Genomic DNA, 17,102 nt, shown 5'->3' with positions numbered 1-17,102 from the left:
ATTCTATGTATATGCCTGCTTATTAGGGCTTTCCGCCCCCCCCCCCACTCAAGTGGCATTATTATAAAGTCAGCTTATTGCCCCCAACAATCTGGGTCCTCATATATATAAATATATTTGACACATATCTGCTACTGCTATGTTTTTGAGAATCCAAGGATAATAGATTTGGTCATAGACTTGAATGTACACTAGATTATAACTTGAAGTTTTAAAACATTTTCATTTTCTTTGATCTAGGTAACTTTTCATTTCCCTTTGCTTAGACAATGACTACAAAAACATTAAACTTATTTCAGTTGGAACCAAATAGCACATTGAAATGTTGTACTGTGATCAAAAGATGCATTCCAATACAATATGGAATGCAGTATGGAATAAATTTAGCAATACAGTATGGAATAAACCTCCAACTTCATTTATATCTTTTTATTCCATCCCTTCAGCTTGAATTATTTGATCTTGGTTTAGAAACAAGGTCTGTAGTAAAATATGACAAATAAACAAGGTGTAGGGGTAATATATTTGTTCTACATCCTCAGCCAAACAAAGTGATTTTTATAAAACAAGTTAGCAATTGACATTACCTTTTTTGAATGATCTAAGCAAAGATGCTTCCATAGAATTAACCAGTTTTCTAGTTCCACAAAAAACACAGAACTTTAATTATACATTATATTATGTATATGTATATGCAATTTTAAATGCTAATTGTTAATTAGGAGTGACTATTCACCAGAAGGAGAGTGCAAAACATGGGTTGAAACTTAACATTAAGAAAACCAAGATCATGGCATCCGGCCCTCTCAATTCCTGGCAAATAGATGGGGAAGAAATGGAGGTAGTGACAGATTTTATTTTCCTGGGCTCCAAGATCACTGCAGATGGGGACTGCAGCCAAGAAATTAAAAGATGCTTGCTCCTGGGGAGGAAAGCCATGGCAAATCTAGACAGCACACTAAAAAGCAGAGACATCACCCTGTCAACAAAAGTGCGTATAGTCAAGGCTATGGTCTTCCCACTTGCAATGTATGGCTGTGAAAATTGGACCATAAGAAAGGCTGAGCGCCAAAGAATTGAGGCCTTTGAACTCTGGTGCTGGAGAAGACTCCTGCGAGTCCCTTGGACTGCAAGGCGATCAAACCGGTCAGTCCTAGAGGAGATCAACCCTGACTGCTCTTTAGAAGGCCAGATCCTGAAGCTAAAACTCAAATACTTTGGCCACCTAATGAGAAGGAAGGACTCACTGGAGAAGAGCCTAATTCTGGGAAAGGTTGAGGGCAATAGAAGAAGGGGACAATAGAGAATGAGGTGGCTGGATGGAGTCACTGAAGCAGTAGGCGTGAGCTTAAATGGACTCCAGAAGATGGTAGAGGACAGGAAGGCCTGGAGGAACATTGTCCATAGGGTTGTGATGGGTCGGACACAACTTCCCAGCTAACAACAACATTCACCATTAAATATGATTGATCCTGTCTTAGAAAATTTATACTTCAATTTATACTACAATCATATCAAATGTCAACCATTTATTACCACTTTTGAATATGAAGAGGCAACAGAGATTCTACAGTAGATCATTTTTTGAGGTAGGAATAAAAGTCTAGGCAATGCCTTCTATATTGAAGCCAATCTTTCTGGTACAAAGGCTGCAATATGTTCTACACTATAACCTTTCAGGTTATAATTCCTAAATATTTAATATGTGGATGACTAACAACAAAACTTTGACAAGAATATGTATTTCCTAGTAATAACTGTATGACCAAAGAAATTAAATAATAAATTAAATGGGAGTTAAGTGTTACTGTATTTCCCTGCACTATTTGCAGTTCTCAGCCCTCTCTCCTTTTAATTCATCTGGTTTGCTCTTTCCAAACTATTCCTGTTCCTCATTTTATGAACTGATTTTCCTAAGGGTCTCCCAATCCCCCCACCTTCTGGCTGATTCCTGATGTTCAATCATGACAGATTTGGTGGTGGGATACTACACAGCCACCAAAAGCGTGATCAATGTGTCTTAGAGAGCATTCTGTCCTTCTAGAACCTGTTTATTTTGAACAACAAGAAAAGTACCAAATTATATTAATGGTTTCAGTAGTAGGGCATGTCCTGGAGAGGGGATGTCCAAAGACAAGATAATGACTTGAAGTTATGGCCCTTTTTTACATGCAGCTTTTGTAAAAAGGGACTTTTTTTTACTAGTCCCCATCTTCCCACCTGTCATAGACACCTGTACTTGAATACTGTAAACTTATAACACAGAGAAGCCAGCTGGGAATTTGCTTTGGAAGTTGCTTTGGCAAGTCTTCCCTACCCCACAATCTTCCCAGCTCCTCATGTCATGCTGGCCCTTTGTGCACTCCCACATGCCTTTCCCAACCTGCATAGCACCTCTTGCGTACCCCCACACATCACCTTCCTTTGCTTGCACTCTTTGCAGCCCCTCTCACTCAGTCCCATGCACCCTTCTTGAACCATGCTGAATTCCTGTGCACTGTTCCTGTCCTGCACCACACTCTTGTGCATTCTCCCCAACTTCTGTGGCACCTTGCACATTCACATGCACCTTTCCCAAACTTCACGGCACCCCAACCAGTGCGGCATCTCTTGTGAACCTCGGTGCATCCATTCTAACCCACAATGCATTCTTGCACATCTTCCCCAACCCCTGCAGCACATCCCTGCACAGCTTTCCCAACCCATGCCTCACCCCTGTGCTCTTTCCCTGACCCGTAGGGCATTTCTGGTGCTCTTTTGCACACCCTTGGGCACCCTTCCCAACCCACACTGGAATGCCTGTGTACGTATCTTGATTTGTACAGCAACTTCCACACATACCCATGCACACTCATGAGCCTTTACTGACTCTTGCTGAAAGAGGGTGCATGGAGGTGTGCAAATGGCACCAAGTAGGCTGGGGGGGGAAATACAAGGATATGTACAAGAGATCTGAAATATTTGGGGAGGTTGCACGGGAGTGTGGTGTGGGTTGGAGTGTGTTAGATAAGCAAATAAGTGAGTGTTAGGTAAGCAAATAACTGAAACAATGAGCCAAAGGGGTCACAGATTGCTAAAAACATGTATCTGTTGAATATAACTAGAAAGCCATATTAGGACATAATTCTAGACAATCTGATGAAGGACAAGGTTGCTGAAAAAAATCAACCATTTTTCTCATGGTTATATTTGTAGGACAGGAAATTAGTTATGGTGTTTAGAGGCAACATGGCATCCAATAGAAGCAGGAGTGAATTTGATTGGTGGCCTCTACAGTTGGGCCCAGCGACAAAGAATTGGGAAGTGGGGAGCGACAAAGTTTGAAAACATTCCAGCTATAGAACTTTGGCTGCAACCTGGTGCTCCAGGGAAAATGTACTTTTACCGACTCTGAACCTCCGGCCAATATATCTATCTCCACCTTACAACTGACTTGGGAGCAAAGGAATAGAATAGCATGGTTACACAACACTGGAGATTAAGCAACGCCATGTGGCATAAGTGCTGATCCTGGCAGCTACAGTCTTCTCAACTCCCTGCAAACTGGCTCTGCTCCTGGAACCGAGGAAAGAGTTCTATACCACAGTATCCAAGGAACACCTAATGGCCATGCACAAAAGAAACTTAAGAACCTTTATGTTACTTGAATCATAATAAATTTAAAAAGATTACTTTCCAGGATGAACTCTGTACTTTGTAGTATGCTGAACTATTGGACAAATATGTTTGGCTTCTTTGGGGAAAGTATTTCCAATAGAGATGGATTGCTCTTTCTCATTTATTTTAATGGATTAGTCCACCACATTTCTCTGCTTATGTTTTATCTCTGTACGTGACTTTGCCTTCTTCAGTGCTGCCATCCTGAGCAGGAAGTTCTTCTCCTGTCTTGTAAGTCCCCTTCCCTGCCACTTATTCCCACATCTCCTTCCACCCACCACCGTAGGATATTACCACTATTTCTTCAAACTTCTTCTCAAAGCTTTCTGAGATTATTGCTTAAACTCCTTAATGTTCAGATGTAATTTTATTTCATTTACTTTGTTATTGTCCCCACTTTTGAGTTGAGATAATAATCTTTTGGAAAGCAGCAGCCTGCTGTTTTTAGAAACGAAATACTAAAATATTGGTTTTTTAATGTATAATAATAAACAATGGAATGTCTAGTTTCCCAAAAGCAACAATTTCATGTCTGGTTTGGTTCTTAAATATGGGAAGCATACAGGGCTTAATTCTCAGTTCTCAGGCATAATTTGTATTGTTCATCACTATACATCTGAAGGAGTGAACTCATAAAAGTTTATGCTTTGAATAAAATTTGTTAGTCAGAAATCATGCTACTAGGTTTCTGGGGTTTAGATTTGCCACTATAGACGAACTTTAGTTCTCTTTTTACTTTGTTCACCATGTAGTCCCCCCTGACCGTGTAAATCTGTATAAATTATCTACAAGTTAGTTTTCAGTTGTCAGAAGAATAATTTGGGGTTCCAACTCCAGCTGGTGTTGCACAAGAATAAATAAAAATGAGATCCAGATAGCTGTGAGGAAAGAAGAAATATTTTAGGGGCAGGCTGCTTAGAAATTGTATACAGGGCAGACTCTTATAAGGGGAGCTTGTCCAGGGTGTGAAAAGTATCTACCTGCTGATTCTAGGCTGACACTTGAGGTGTGTGTGTGTGTGTGTAAATATGTATTCTTGCGAATATGCAGTTCTGCTGGGAGATCTAAATTAACTCTGTGTTTGCAGATCTTATCCTTTAATATGTGGATTAGGTCTGGGTAACTTATTTTGGGGTTTGAGGAAGTTTATGAATTTGATTAACTTGGAGACACTGATTCTTAGATTGTTGTGTATTCTGTTAATATTTTAAGGGAAGATGGAAACAGTATAAAGAATAAAATATACTTGGATATAAAACTTATCTCAGCATATTTATTTATAAATTTAATTAACATATGGTTTATTGGAAAGAAATGTTAAATGTCTAGCTTTTAATCTTTAACATAAAAAGCTAACAATCCCTTTGATAATCATATGTCCATGTCTATTGCTTTTTTCTGGGGCTTTTTAAAAATTTACTTCCCAGACTTGTATTAAACTGCAGGAGAACCAAAGGTTATGTCAAGGCCCACTTTAAAACCTCATCCTAAGAAAGCAGAACTCGTGGAACCAGTTTCTTTCAAAAGGAACTTTTATTAGGAGAAGCTGATAGCAGGCATAACAGACAGGGTCTGAGGGTTTCCCACTCAGATCAATAGGTTAAAAGTGTCCCAAGCAAACTCCACCCCAATAGTTCATGTGGTCAGTTCAAATGGGCCAATCCCCAGTTGTTAAATCCGTTGTGGGAAAGAGCTGATAACGCCAGGCTGTCTCAGGGTTGCAGCAATGTTTTGTTGGGTCTTCACACCTTCCCTTCTGAAAGCGAAGATAAACCAGTTGCCGAAGGCACATTCCTTTCTCCTCCCCACTTTCGAGCTGACATCAAGGGGAAAGATAGTTCAAAGAGTGTGTATGAGGAGACAGCAAAAGTGTTACAGTGTAGCAATAGAGAAAAACAAGGAAGCAGCCCGCAGTGTTTTCCCCCTCCCATCCAGGAGCATGGCAGAACCCAGAACAGTAGAAAGAATGGGGTTATAATTAGAGTTAGAAAGAGCCTCCTTAGAAATATGGGTTCTGAAAGGTTACCTGTATTAAAATGGATGCCCATTAACCTTCTGAAAATTGTTGCAATTTTTGTCTGAATGTTCCAGTCAACTAGAAAGTTTGCTAGAACATAAGACACTATATAAACTGCTAAACAGTGGAAACCAATAGACACTTACATGGAAGTAAAGTCACACTCAACTCTATCTGCTACTAGAATTTTCATGTCAGCTTGATTATTACTAATCTTCATTTAGGCAAAATGATGCAACAATTTTGAATCAACATACCTCAAATGGGCTAACTTACCAAATGTGTCCAAAATCCAGGACCCATGGCTCCCACTGAAATTTGGCAAAATCATGACTGCTTCAATGCTTTTAAGCTGCCATGCTCCATACCCCATAGTCATCCACGGTCATACAATCATCATTTCTAACCAAACCTGACAACTTTCCATAAAGAAAATCAGAAGTTGGAAGTCCCGGATTGGCAGACAGGTAAGTGGTTGCTGCTGGGTGTGGGAAGGAGTGAGGGGTGCTCAGGGTGCAAGGGAATGCATAAGACATGCCACATGTCTTATGTATTCAGGGAGAGTGCACCACGATGTGAGTGATTACAAATGAAGAGCCACATGCATCAGGAAGGGTGCACAACATGCACATGAGCAGTGCACAGAGTGCAAGGGAGTGTGGGAGAAGCACCACGTGGGTTGTGGATGGTGCACAAGATTGTGTATTGCTCAGAGAATTCACAGGGGTGTGCAAGGGTTGAGGGAGGCATGGTGAGAGCCAGGGAGGTTGAACAGTGGTGTAAGAGAATGCATGAGTGGTGCCATGCAGATCAGGGAGGTTGTGTGGGGCATGAGGGAGTGCACAAAATGCACTACAAAGGACAGGGAGGGTGCATGGGGGTGTGCAAGAGACCACCAGGAGGTAGTGAATGACCAGTTTCATCTTTATTGAAACTCATCAGGTACATAAGATATTACTACCAGTAGTAGATCTTCTACCAGGAATTGAACTCTTGGGCCATTGTGCTTTATATAGTATACCTGAATTTATGATTTATAATGGAACTGATTGTCAAAGTTTGCACAAAAAAAGGATATATGGATGACATTTGAGAGGCATACATCTTCCTTACTTGAGAGGCAGAACAATTATCAATCTATGTTCCATGAGTCCAACAGCCAGAAGGGGGAATTATTTCAATATCCTGTTTATTACTTCTGTATTTCTATTTATTATTTGTTTATTATTGTTCATCACTTGACCACTTGGAAGCAACGCATGGATCCATCACAAAATCTATCATGAAGCCATTCCTTTATGTGTGCTGAAGTGCTACAGAACCTCTAAATAGTCTCAAGAATTCCAGAACAGATTTGAAGGAGCATGTTGCGATTTGAATAGCTCTTCATTCCATCCGTCCATCCGTCCATCTTGTGATGTAGATGAAATATATACCACTGCAAGTATATATGACAGGGGAAAGCTAAGAAGCTCCATTTTAGGAAAATTATCAATGTCTCCCTCCACCCACATCCATAGACCACAACTTTAAAACTTTTGATCTAAAGAGTCATGTCACATACAGGAAGGTTGGGGTTGGACCCAACGAAGCTTGCAGCCACTTCCAACACTCTGATTTACTGCCCAGCAGATCAGTTTATGGTGTGAGGAAACAGAATAAATGGCAGTTCAGAATCTCCCACTATTAGCATCTCATTCAACTTGACTCCAGTCATGTTTGGTGGTAGGTAAGGGTCCATCTTGATTCATTTAACTATAGCACAGAACTTTCCAAGCTGTATGATGTCATCACCAGGCAGCAGCAAACTCACCCAGAGGGCGCTGTTGTCGTGGCTGGGGACTTCAATCAAGCTGGTCTGAAGACAGTTCTCCCCAAGTTTGTACAGTATGTGCAAGTTCCCACCAGAGGGAAGAACACTTTAGACCAGGAGTGTCAAACTCAATTTCATTGAGGGCCACATCAGCATTGTAGTTGCCCTCATGGGGGCAGGTGGGTGTGGCCTACTGGGTGGGCATGGCTAGGATGGGCGTGGCCTACTGGGTGGGCATGGCCAGCTCAACATCACTTGCTTCAGGGGTTCCTAGGTAGGACTGGGGCAGATCTGAGGGTCTCTGGCAGAGGAGGATCGGACCGGGGCGAGTGCCAGGACATGGTCCCTCCCACCCTCCCTCTCTTCAATCCTCTGTTCTTTCCTTCATCCCTTCCACCCTCCCTTCCTTCCTCCCTCTGTTCCTTCCTTCCTTCTTCCCTTCCTTTCTCTGTTCCTTCCTTCTTCCCTCCCACCCTCCCTCCCTCCCTTCCTTTGCCTTCTCATCTCTTTCCTTCCCCTGCACTCCGGAAGGGGTGATGGGAGGGGGAGGGATTGCCAGCACTAATATGCTGCTGCTGGCCATTCCTATACTATGTGGGTGGGTGGGGGTTGGCACTGATCTACAACCTGGTTGCATCCATCAAAGCCAGAACACACTCAGCCTAAGATCGACTGGAACCAGCAAGGAGCTGCCCTGCCACCTCTGTCCAGTGGCGTAGCGTGGGGGGTGCAGGGGGGGCCGGCCGCACCGGGCGCAACATCTGGGGGGGGCGCGCTCGCACTCGGGAGGGATGGAAGACGCGCCGAAGCGCCCTTCGCGCGGCTGGAGTCCCGCGGGGGGGATCCGGGGCTGAGGCGCACTCGGGGAAGCAGCAACTCACAACCAGCTACTCTTGGGGGAACGGAGTCACAAAGCCGGCCAGACAGGGCTCGGAGCCATCCCAGACCACAGCTGCACTTCCACCTTTCCCAGGGTGGCCCCCGCAGACGGAGCGCAGTGCAGGGCACCAGCATGCCCCACTGCCAGAGAAGCGCCCGCCGGTGCGGCCCCGACTCCCTCACCCCGCGGCAGGTGGCGGCGGCGTAGCGGGGCTTGCGAAAAGCGGGGCGGTCGGCGGCGGCTGCTCCCGGCGCCGGGCAAGGGCAAGCAGGGCAAGGTCGCTCCTGCTCAAAAGCCAGAGTTCAGCAGCTGGCGAGGCGCTCACGCGGGGCTCTCCCGGGGCTGGCGGGCCGAACGGGGACCGGCCTCCCCCTCTCCGCGCTAGAGCGGCCCCCGCGGTGGCGGCCCGGTGCATGTGGCTGAGGGGGCGGCGGTGGCGGGAGGGGGGTCAGAGGAGCGAGCCGAGCTCTCCCAGGGCAGCAGGTGTGGGCTGGTGCGGCTCCAGGCTCAGCCGCAGCTCCGGCCAAGGGCTGCCAAGCTCACGGGGCGTCATGCCGGCCCCCTCCCTCGCTCCCCGTGCCCGGATGCGCCCCCGGCAGAAGCCCCGGCCAGCCGCGGTGCATGCCTGAGCGAGACGGGCAGCTGCACTGACGGGTCCCGCTCTCTTCCAGGCATCAGAGGTAAGAAAGGGACGGCAGCGCCCCCAGCCGCCCCCCCGCTGGCTCCGAAGCGGAGGCTCCGCTGCGCCGCCCACCTCCTGGCACGGCCTCGGGTCCCGGCGCTTCTGCCGCACGTGAGGGAGGGGATGCCGGACCTTCCCCCTTTTCCCGGGGGAGGCGTGGGTGGGGGGTGCGGCGGACGCCCAAGATGCGGGGCTCCCTGCGGCAGACTCGAGTGCTAAAATCCACGGGTTAGGGGGCGCAAATTACTTGCCTTGCCCCGGGTGCTGACAACCCACGCTACGCCACTGCCTCTGTCCTGCCCCCTGGGTGTGCGCACAGGAGACAGCCAGGGCAAGACAGCCAGCAGGGATGCGGGGCTGCCTCGTGGATTTAAGGCTGAGTGTATTCTGGCTTTGATGGATACAATCAAGTTGTAGATCAGCACCAACCCCCCCCCACACCACTAGCACCTCCACCCTTGCAGCCACAAGGCATCGCTTTCATTGACACAGACCCCCCCTCCCCACACAGGAAAGCAAGACCGGCTGCAACAAGGCAGCACTCACAATCTCTCCCCCTCCCATCACCCCTTCCTGAGCATTGAGGAAGAAAAGATGAGAAGGAGAGAAGGAAGGAAGGAAGTGTAGCAGAGATGGGAATTGGGGGGGATTGGTGCTGGCTGGGAGGCTTTGCTAGAGCTCTGGGGATTCAGCAGAGAGGTTGGGAGCTCCAGAGGCCTCCGCAGAGGCTGGGGGTGGGGCGGGGCTCTTGGGGAGGGATTTTTAAAGGGGAAGAGGAGATTGACTGTGGGAAGAAGACTTTAGTTTCTCTTTTCCGGAGAGACAAATCAGAAGGAGGGAGAGCAAGGTAGGAAGTTTATTCTCTGGAGAGAGAATTAAAAAACCTTTTTGCCTTCCTACTTTGCTACACTTCCTTCCTTCTCATCTCTTTCCTTCCTCCACGCTCAGGGGTGATGGGAGGGGAAGAGATTGCCAGCGCTGCCATGTTGCTGCTGGTGTTGTTATCCCGCATGGGGGGGGTCTGTCCCAGTGAAAGGAAAGCCTCATGGCTGCAAGGCTGGAAGTACTGGTGGGGATGGGGGTTGGTGCTGATCTACAACCTGGTTGCGTCCATCAAAGCCAGAACGCACTCAGCCTAAGATCCACTGGAATCAGCAAAGAGCTGCCCCGCCATCTCTGCCCCACCCCCCAAGTGTGTGCACAGGAGATGGCCAGCACCGGCATCCTGGATGAAGTCAGCATGCATAACAAGACAGCCAGCAGGGACACTGGACTCTGCTTGCGTGCGCACAGAGGGGGCAGGGCAGGGCTGCCCCGTGGATTTAACACTGAGTGCGTTTGGCTTTGATGGCTGCAACCAGGTTGTAGATCAGCACCTGGTCGGCCTGGGCCGGGCCGAGATGCAGTGGGCCAGTCCTTCGCTCTTTTCAGAGCAGGTCCCCAGGCCGGATGGAACCACATGTTGGTCCGCATCTAGCCCACGGGCCTTGTGTTTGACGTGTCTGCTTTAGAACATGTGTACTCTAATCTGAAACAAGCATACAGAGCTTTGCCTCTCCCCCACCTGGGTACATCCGACCATCTTTCACTCCTGTTGTGCCCAAAGTATGTCCCTCTCAGGAAAAGGACTCAGGCAGTCACAAAAAGGGTCAGAACCTGGCCAGTGGGTGCTCTCAGTCAGTTGCAGGACTGCTTTGAAACCACTTACTGGAGTGTATTTGAAGAACAAGATCTAAATTCATATACAGATGCCGTACTCTCTTATATTAGAACATGCACTGATAGGGTAACAACAGAAAAGTGCATTAGAGTTTACGGGAACTGTAAACCCTGGATGACTGCAGAGATACGAACACTCCTGAGAGCCTGGGATTCTGCCCTTAAGGCAGGGGACAGGGACACATACAGAGGCGAGGGCAAATCTCAGGAGAGGCATTAGGATGGCGAAACAGCAATATAAACACAAGGTGGAGAACCACCTAGCAGACAACAATCCGAGGCAAGTGTGGCAGGGACTGCATCACTTAACCAACTACAAGGGCAGTACGAGGAGCATGGTTAACACCGATGCCTCGTTGGCTGAGGAGCTGAATATCTTCTTCGCTCACTACGAGGTAAAAAGACCAGACCCCGTAACCTCTGCTGGCCGGCCTTCTGATTTTCAGCAACTCACCCTATCTGAAGACCAAGTGAGAGCTGTATTGAAGGCTGTGAATCCCAGCAAAGCCGCAGGCCCAGATGGGGTGCTGGGGATAGTGGTAATGAACTGTGCCGACCGATTAGCAGGGGTCCTGACTAGGATCTTTAACATCTCCTTGCAAACGGCATGTGTACCATCGTGCTTGAAAGCAGCTACCATTGTCCCAGTCCCCAAGAAAACTGCAGTTGAGTGCCTGAATGACTACAGACCTATTGCACTAACGTCTGTAGTCATGAAATGCTTCGAAAGATTGGTTCTCCAACATCTCAGGACATGCCTTCCACTGGATTTTGATAAACATCAATTTGCCTACAGGGGGAACAGGTCGACAGACGATGCCATAGCTACTGCTTTACACTCTGTAGCAAGTCATCTTGAGAAACCTGGAAGCTATGTCAGGATGCTTTTTGTTTATAGATTGGTTTTCAACACCATTTTGCTGAGCACTGTCATCGAGAAGCTGACTGACTTGAAATTTCCCCCCTCCATCTGCGATTGGATTCAAGACTTTCTCAGGGACCGGTTACAAACAGTGGGGGTCGGGTCTGCTTTGTCAACCCCTCTGAAGCTTTGCACCGGCTCACCACAGGGCTGCGTGCTTAGCCCCTACCTGTACTCTTTGTACACATATGACTGTGTATCATCCGACCCATCTACTGCAATAATTAAGTTTGCAGATGATACTACCGTGGTGGGTCTTATTACAGGTGGGGATGAGACAGCATACAGGGTGGAGGTACAAAAACTATCCATATGGTGTTGTAACAACAACTTGCACCTGAACATTTGCAAGATGAAAGAGATGGTGCTAGACTTCCGGAGGAGAAAGGAGGAAACTGCCCCACTTTACATCGGGGAGGACTGTGTGGAGAGAGTTTCCTCCTTTAAATTTCTGGGAGTCTACCTCTGCAAAGATCTGACCTGGAAAGTTAATACAACCCAGGGGGCCAGAAAGGCCCAACAGAGACTTCACTTTCTCAGGGTCTTGCGGAAGGACAGGGTAGAACAACGGCTTATGACCATCTTTTACCGGTCTACTATAGAGAGCATCCTCTCGTATGGTATTGTGGTTTGGTATGCTGGTCTGAGAGCCATGGATAGGAAAGTATTACAGAGGGTGGTGAACACAGCACAAGACATTGTGGGCTGTCCCCTGACACCACTGGATGACATCGCCAGGGCTCACTGCCTTGGAAGAGTGAGGAAAATTCTCAGGGATGACTCACACCCTGGACGGTATCTCTTTACTCTCCTACCATCGGGTAGAAGATGTAGGAATATAGCCAGCCATACCAACAGGCTGAAGAACAGCTTTTATCCATGGGCTGTTAGGCTTTTGAATGGGAAATAATTTTATAAATTTTATGCATAATTGACTTGCGAGGCCGGTGCGTTGTGCAATTAGCTCTCATGGTGTAATAAGATGGAGGGTTTGTGTCACTGTAAGTTGGGAGTGGGGGCACAGAGGCTCAGCCAATCTCAATGTATACATGGTTGTACTTCGACAATAAAAGTTTCATTCATTCATCACAGACCTCTTCCTGCAATGACAGGAAGGGATTTATGCCTTAATAATACAGTCATGTTCATAAAGTGTTGGGGTGATTCCTGAAATGATTTATGTCTCATAGCAATCTGAGAAATGTTTCTATGGCCCATGAAAGATAGGATTATAAGAAGGGGCTGCCTGGGGAAAAAAACACTATAAGAACTGCATCTGATTGTAGAACATGTAGCCTGTAGGGCTGTGGTGGTGAACCTATGACACGCATGCCACAGGTGGCACGCAGAGCCCTCTCTGTGGGCACGCGTGCTGTTGCCCCAGTCCTAGGCCTTCAGCTGGGTTTTATAAAACCTTTTTGCTTGTAGTCATCTCATATGAGCTAGAGTGCGATAGACTTAATAGTTTATTGTTGTTAGCATATGGATGTTTATGATTGTTCTTTGTTTTTATACCTTGTACCTAGCTCTGGGAAGTCGGGGGGGAGGGGGGAATTGGGGGGAGGGATAGGGAGGGTTAGGTAGGGGTGGGTGGAGGGAGGGGGTGAAGTAGCCGAAGGACCACTCGGGACGACAGGCTAGTAACAACAGATTTATTTAAGAGCAAAGGCAAACATAGAATAACTGTCCGGCTTTTATAGCCGGCAGCTGGTAGTGAGAACCAATCAGCGGTGTCCGTTTTGGCGCCCTGTCAGGCAGGGACCAATCCGCGTCGTCTTTTGTTGACAGCTCCGGCTTCCGCGTGTCTTGGTGTTTTGACAGCCGCGAGCTGTCAGTGGTTGCGCCTGCGCTGTATGGTGGATGCTTTGACAGCTCAGGCTTCTTCGTAGTCCGGCGTTTGACAGCCGCGAGCTGTCAGTGGTGGCGCCTGCGCGGTGCGGGGAACTTTGACAGCTGTCAAAGTTCCCGCGTGTTTTCTTGTCAGGCTGCTTTAGTTTATACGCTTGCTGCTGCCGTATTATTTGAACATTTAACATATATACATCTCTCTCAGGGGATTGTTTACGTATATAACACACCCCTTACCCCTCCCCTGGTGCGTTTCCATCTTCTTGGATGTTTGAACCTGCCCACTGATAGTCTTTTAGGTAGGTGGGTGGTCTCCGATTCCTGTTTGAGCGGCGAAGGGGTGGAGGGTGGTGAGGTTCCGGGTCTTCGTTTTGGTGTTCTTCTTCCTGGTTTGGAATAGGCAGCATTTCCGGTGGGAGCTGTATGCTGGCATTGGTTGGTTGCCCAGAATTGTGTGGTGGTTGTCTGGGTCTGAGCTGATCAATATGGCGGCGTATGTTGCCCTGTGCTTGCGTAGCTATAAGGTATGAGATGGGCCCTGTTTGTTTTATTACTGTTCCTTGGACCCACTTGTTTTTATCTGTGTATGATCGTGCCCAAATCAATTGTCCTGGGTTGAGTGTGCGGGTAGGGTGGGGGTGTGGTTCTTTTTCTGGATACGTGTCAGGGTGCAGTCTGTCCAGACGTGTTATTAGCCTTCTCCCCCATCTTAATTCTGCTGGTGATTTGCCGGTCGTAGAGCATGGTGTTGTGTGTTGTGCTAAGAGGAACTGGCTGAGGCGCCTCTGCCAGTTTCCTTTAACGAATTTTTTTAATGCTTCTTTCGTGGATCGTACCATAATTTCAGCCATTCCGTTTGACGAAGGGTGGAACGGCGCCGACGTGACCAGCCTAATACAATTCTTCATAGCGAAGATCTGAAATTCACGAGAGGTGAATTGAGGCCCGTTGTCAGAAACTATGGTGTCAGGTAAGCCGTGCGTAGCGAATATTTTTCGTAAAGCTTGAATAGTGGCTTGGGACGTTATTGTTCTAAGGGGGGTGACTTCCAGCCATTTTGAGTGGCTGTCTACTACAATTAAGAAACTTTGGCCTTGGATGGGTCCCGCAAAATCTACATGTATACGTGACCAAGGGTTTCTTGTTGTCTCCCATTTATGGATTGGAGCCTGGGGTGGTTCATTCCTGGTCTCTTGACAGGTATAACACCCACCTACGTACTTTTCTATTTGCTTATCTATGCCTGGCCACCACACATAACTTCTAGCCATCGCCTTCATTTTTACAATTCCAGGGTGTCCTTCGTGTAAAATTTGTAATGTTTGGTCTATGTTCCTCTCTGGTATGATGACCCTATTTCCCCACAGCAGGCATCCTCTATGTGTTGAGATCTCATTTTTTCTGTTATAATAAGGTTGGAATTGAGGTTGTGGATTTTGAGCTGGCCAACCTGTAGTGGCCCATTTGAGGATTCTGGCAAGTATTTTATCTTTGGCAGAATTATTAGCTATGATGTTTGCAGTCAGGGGGCATTCTGGAAGTTGGGAGATTGCTAAAATCTGGCTGGCTGGGGCTGGGTCTGGGTCCCTGGTTTGTATGGGCAGTCTGCTGAGGCAGTCAGCATGACCCAATTCTTTACCTGGTTTATGTATTAGTTGATAGGAATAGGCTGCTAAGAAGGTTGACCATCTTAGCATTCTCGGGGAGAGAATTTGTGGAGTAGTTTTGTTCCACGTGAATATGCCTAGCAGGGGTTTGTGATCTGTAATTATAGTAAATGGTCTTCCATACAGGTAATCGTGAAATTTTTTGACCCCTGCTACTATTGCTAGGGCTTCCCTGTCGATTTGGGCGTAGTTTCTTTCAGCTTTGGTTAGAGTGCGTGAATAGAAGGCTATGGGTCTTTGTGTGCCGTCCTTGAATATGTGACTTAAGACAGCCCCGATTCCATAGGGAGAGGCATCGCAAGCGATGCATATTGGGGTGTCCTCCCTGAAAAGGGTGATAGTTGAACTGTGACAGATAATCTTTTTTAATGATTGGAAGCTACTCTCGTGTTCTTTGGTCCAAGACCAAGTTGTACCCTTGTCTAGGAGTCTGTGCAGAGGCTCCGCAATAGTGGCCTTATGGGGGATGAAGGCATGGTAAAAATTTAACAATCCTAAAAAGGATTGCAGCTCTTGCTTATTCCTAGGACTGGGTGCGGTTTGAATAGCCTGTAGTTTTTCTGAGGTGGGGTGGATGCCCTGGCTATCTATTTTGTACCCTAGGAATTCAGTGGATGTGACTCCAATAGAGCACTTTTCCCGCTTAAGTTTGAGGCCGGCTTCTCTGAGCCGGCTTAGCACAGCTGACAGCCTGTCAGCTAAGTTCGCTTCGTTTTCTCCGGCGATGAGAACATCGTCGAAGTAGGGGCAGACCCCGGGTATTCCTTTCAGGGTCTTCTCCATGATACCCTGAAATATACCCGGGGCCGCCGATATGCCAAATTGGAGCCTCTTTACCTTAAAGGCACCGCGGTGGGTGACAATTGTCTGGGCCTCCGCAGTGTCCTCAGTGACAGGTAGCTGTAAGTACGCCTGAGCGAGATCGAGCTTGGCGAAAAGGGTGCCCGAGCGGATGGAAGCAAATACGTCCCTTACCGCTGGCACCGGGTAGGCATGGGGGCTGAGGGCTAAGTTGACTGTCGCCTTATAATCGGCGCACAGTCTCACTTCCCCATTAGGTTTGATTGGGGTGACGATAGGGGTCTCCCAGGTTCCCCCTTCTGTGGGCTCAAGCACCCCTAGTCCTACGAGGCGATCAAGTTCGTTTTCGATTTTTTCCTTAAGGGCAAAAGGTACCCTCCTGGCTCTTATCTTAACTGGTTGGATTGCAGGGTCTAACTGTAAGGAGATGGGGGGACCCGTGTATTTCCCTAAAGTGCCATCGAAAACGTCGGCGAATTTATCGCAAACGGCTTCTAGGCTGGGTGTTAGGATGGTGTTAACCCCAGTTAAGGCGATACCTAATGGACTGAACCAGTTTAGTCCTATCAAATCGGTGCGGTTCCCTGGTGTGACTAAAACCTCCAGGGGCCCCTTGAACCCCTTGTACTGCACTACGACCTTGGCTTTTCCTTCCACCGGAATGGGGGTTTTCTGGAAGTCAGCTAGGTGTACCTGAGTTTGTTTCAGGGGGATTTGTCCTCGGCCCTTCTGACAGATCTCCTGATAGGTTGTTAGAGAAATTAAGGAAACTGCCGACCCGGAATCTACTTCCATGTGGCAGGGCACCCCCTGAATCCTGACCCAGATCTTAACCTTGGAGCTTATGCTGTTTACCCTGTCCACAATCTCTACCAGGGGCCCTGGGTGGGGTTCTCTGCTGGCCTGGGCAGCTGGCCTACCTGGGGGGTTTGCCTCCACCTCATTGATGTTGTCCCGGCCCTTGCTGCGGCACACCGGCTTGATGTGGCCGGTCTTCCCGCAATTGTGGCATTTCGCGTTCCTAAAACGGCAACCTCCTCGGGCATGATTGCCCCCGCAGCTGGCACAGGCGGCTCGTTGCTCGTAACGCGGTGGC

The sequence above is a fragment of the Vipera ursinii genome (genome assembly GCF_947247035.1).
Source record: "Vipera ursinii genome assembly, chromosome: 3".
NCBI classification, from domain to species: Eukaryota; Metazoa; Chordata; class Lepidosauria; order Squamata; family Viperidae; genus Vipera; species Vipera ursinii.
Note: the sequence above shows the minus strand (reverse complement) of the source record.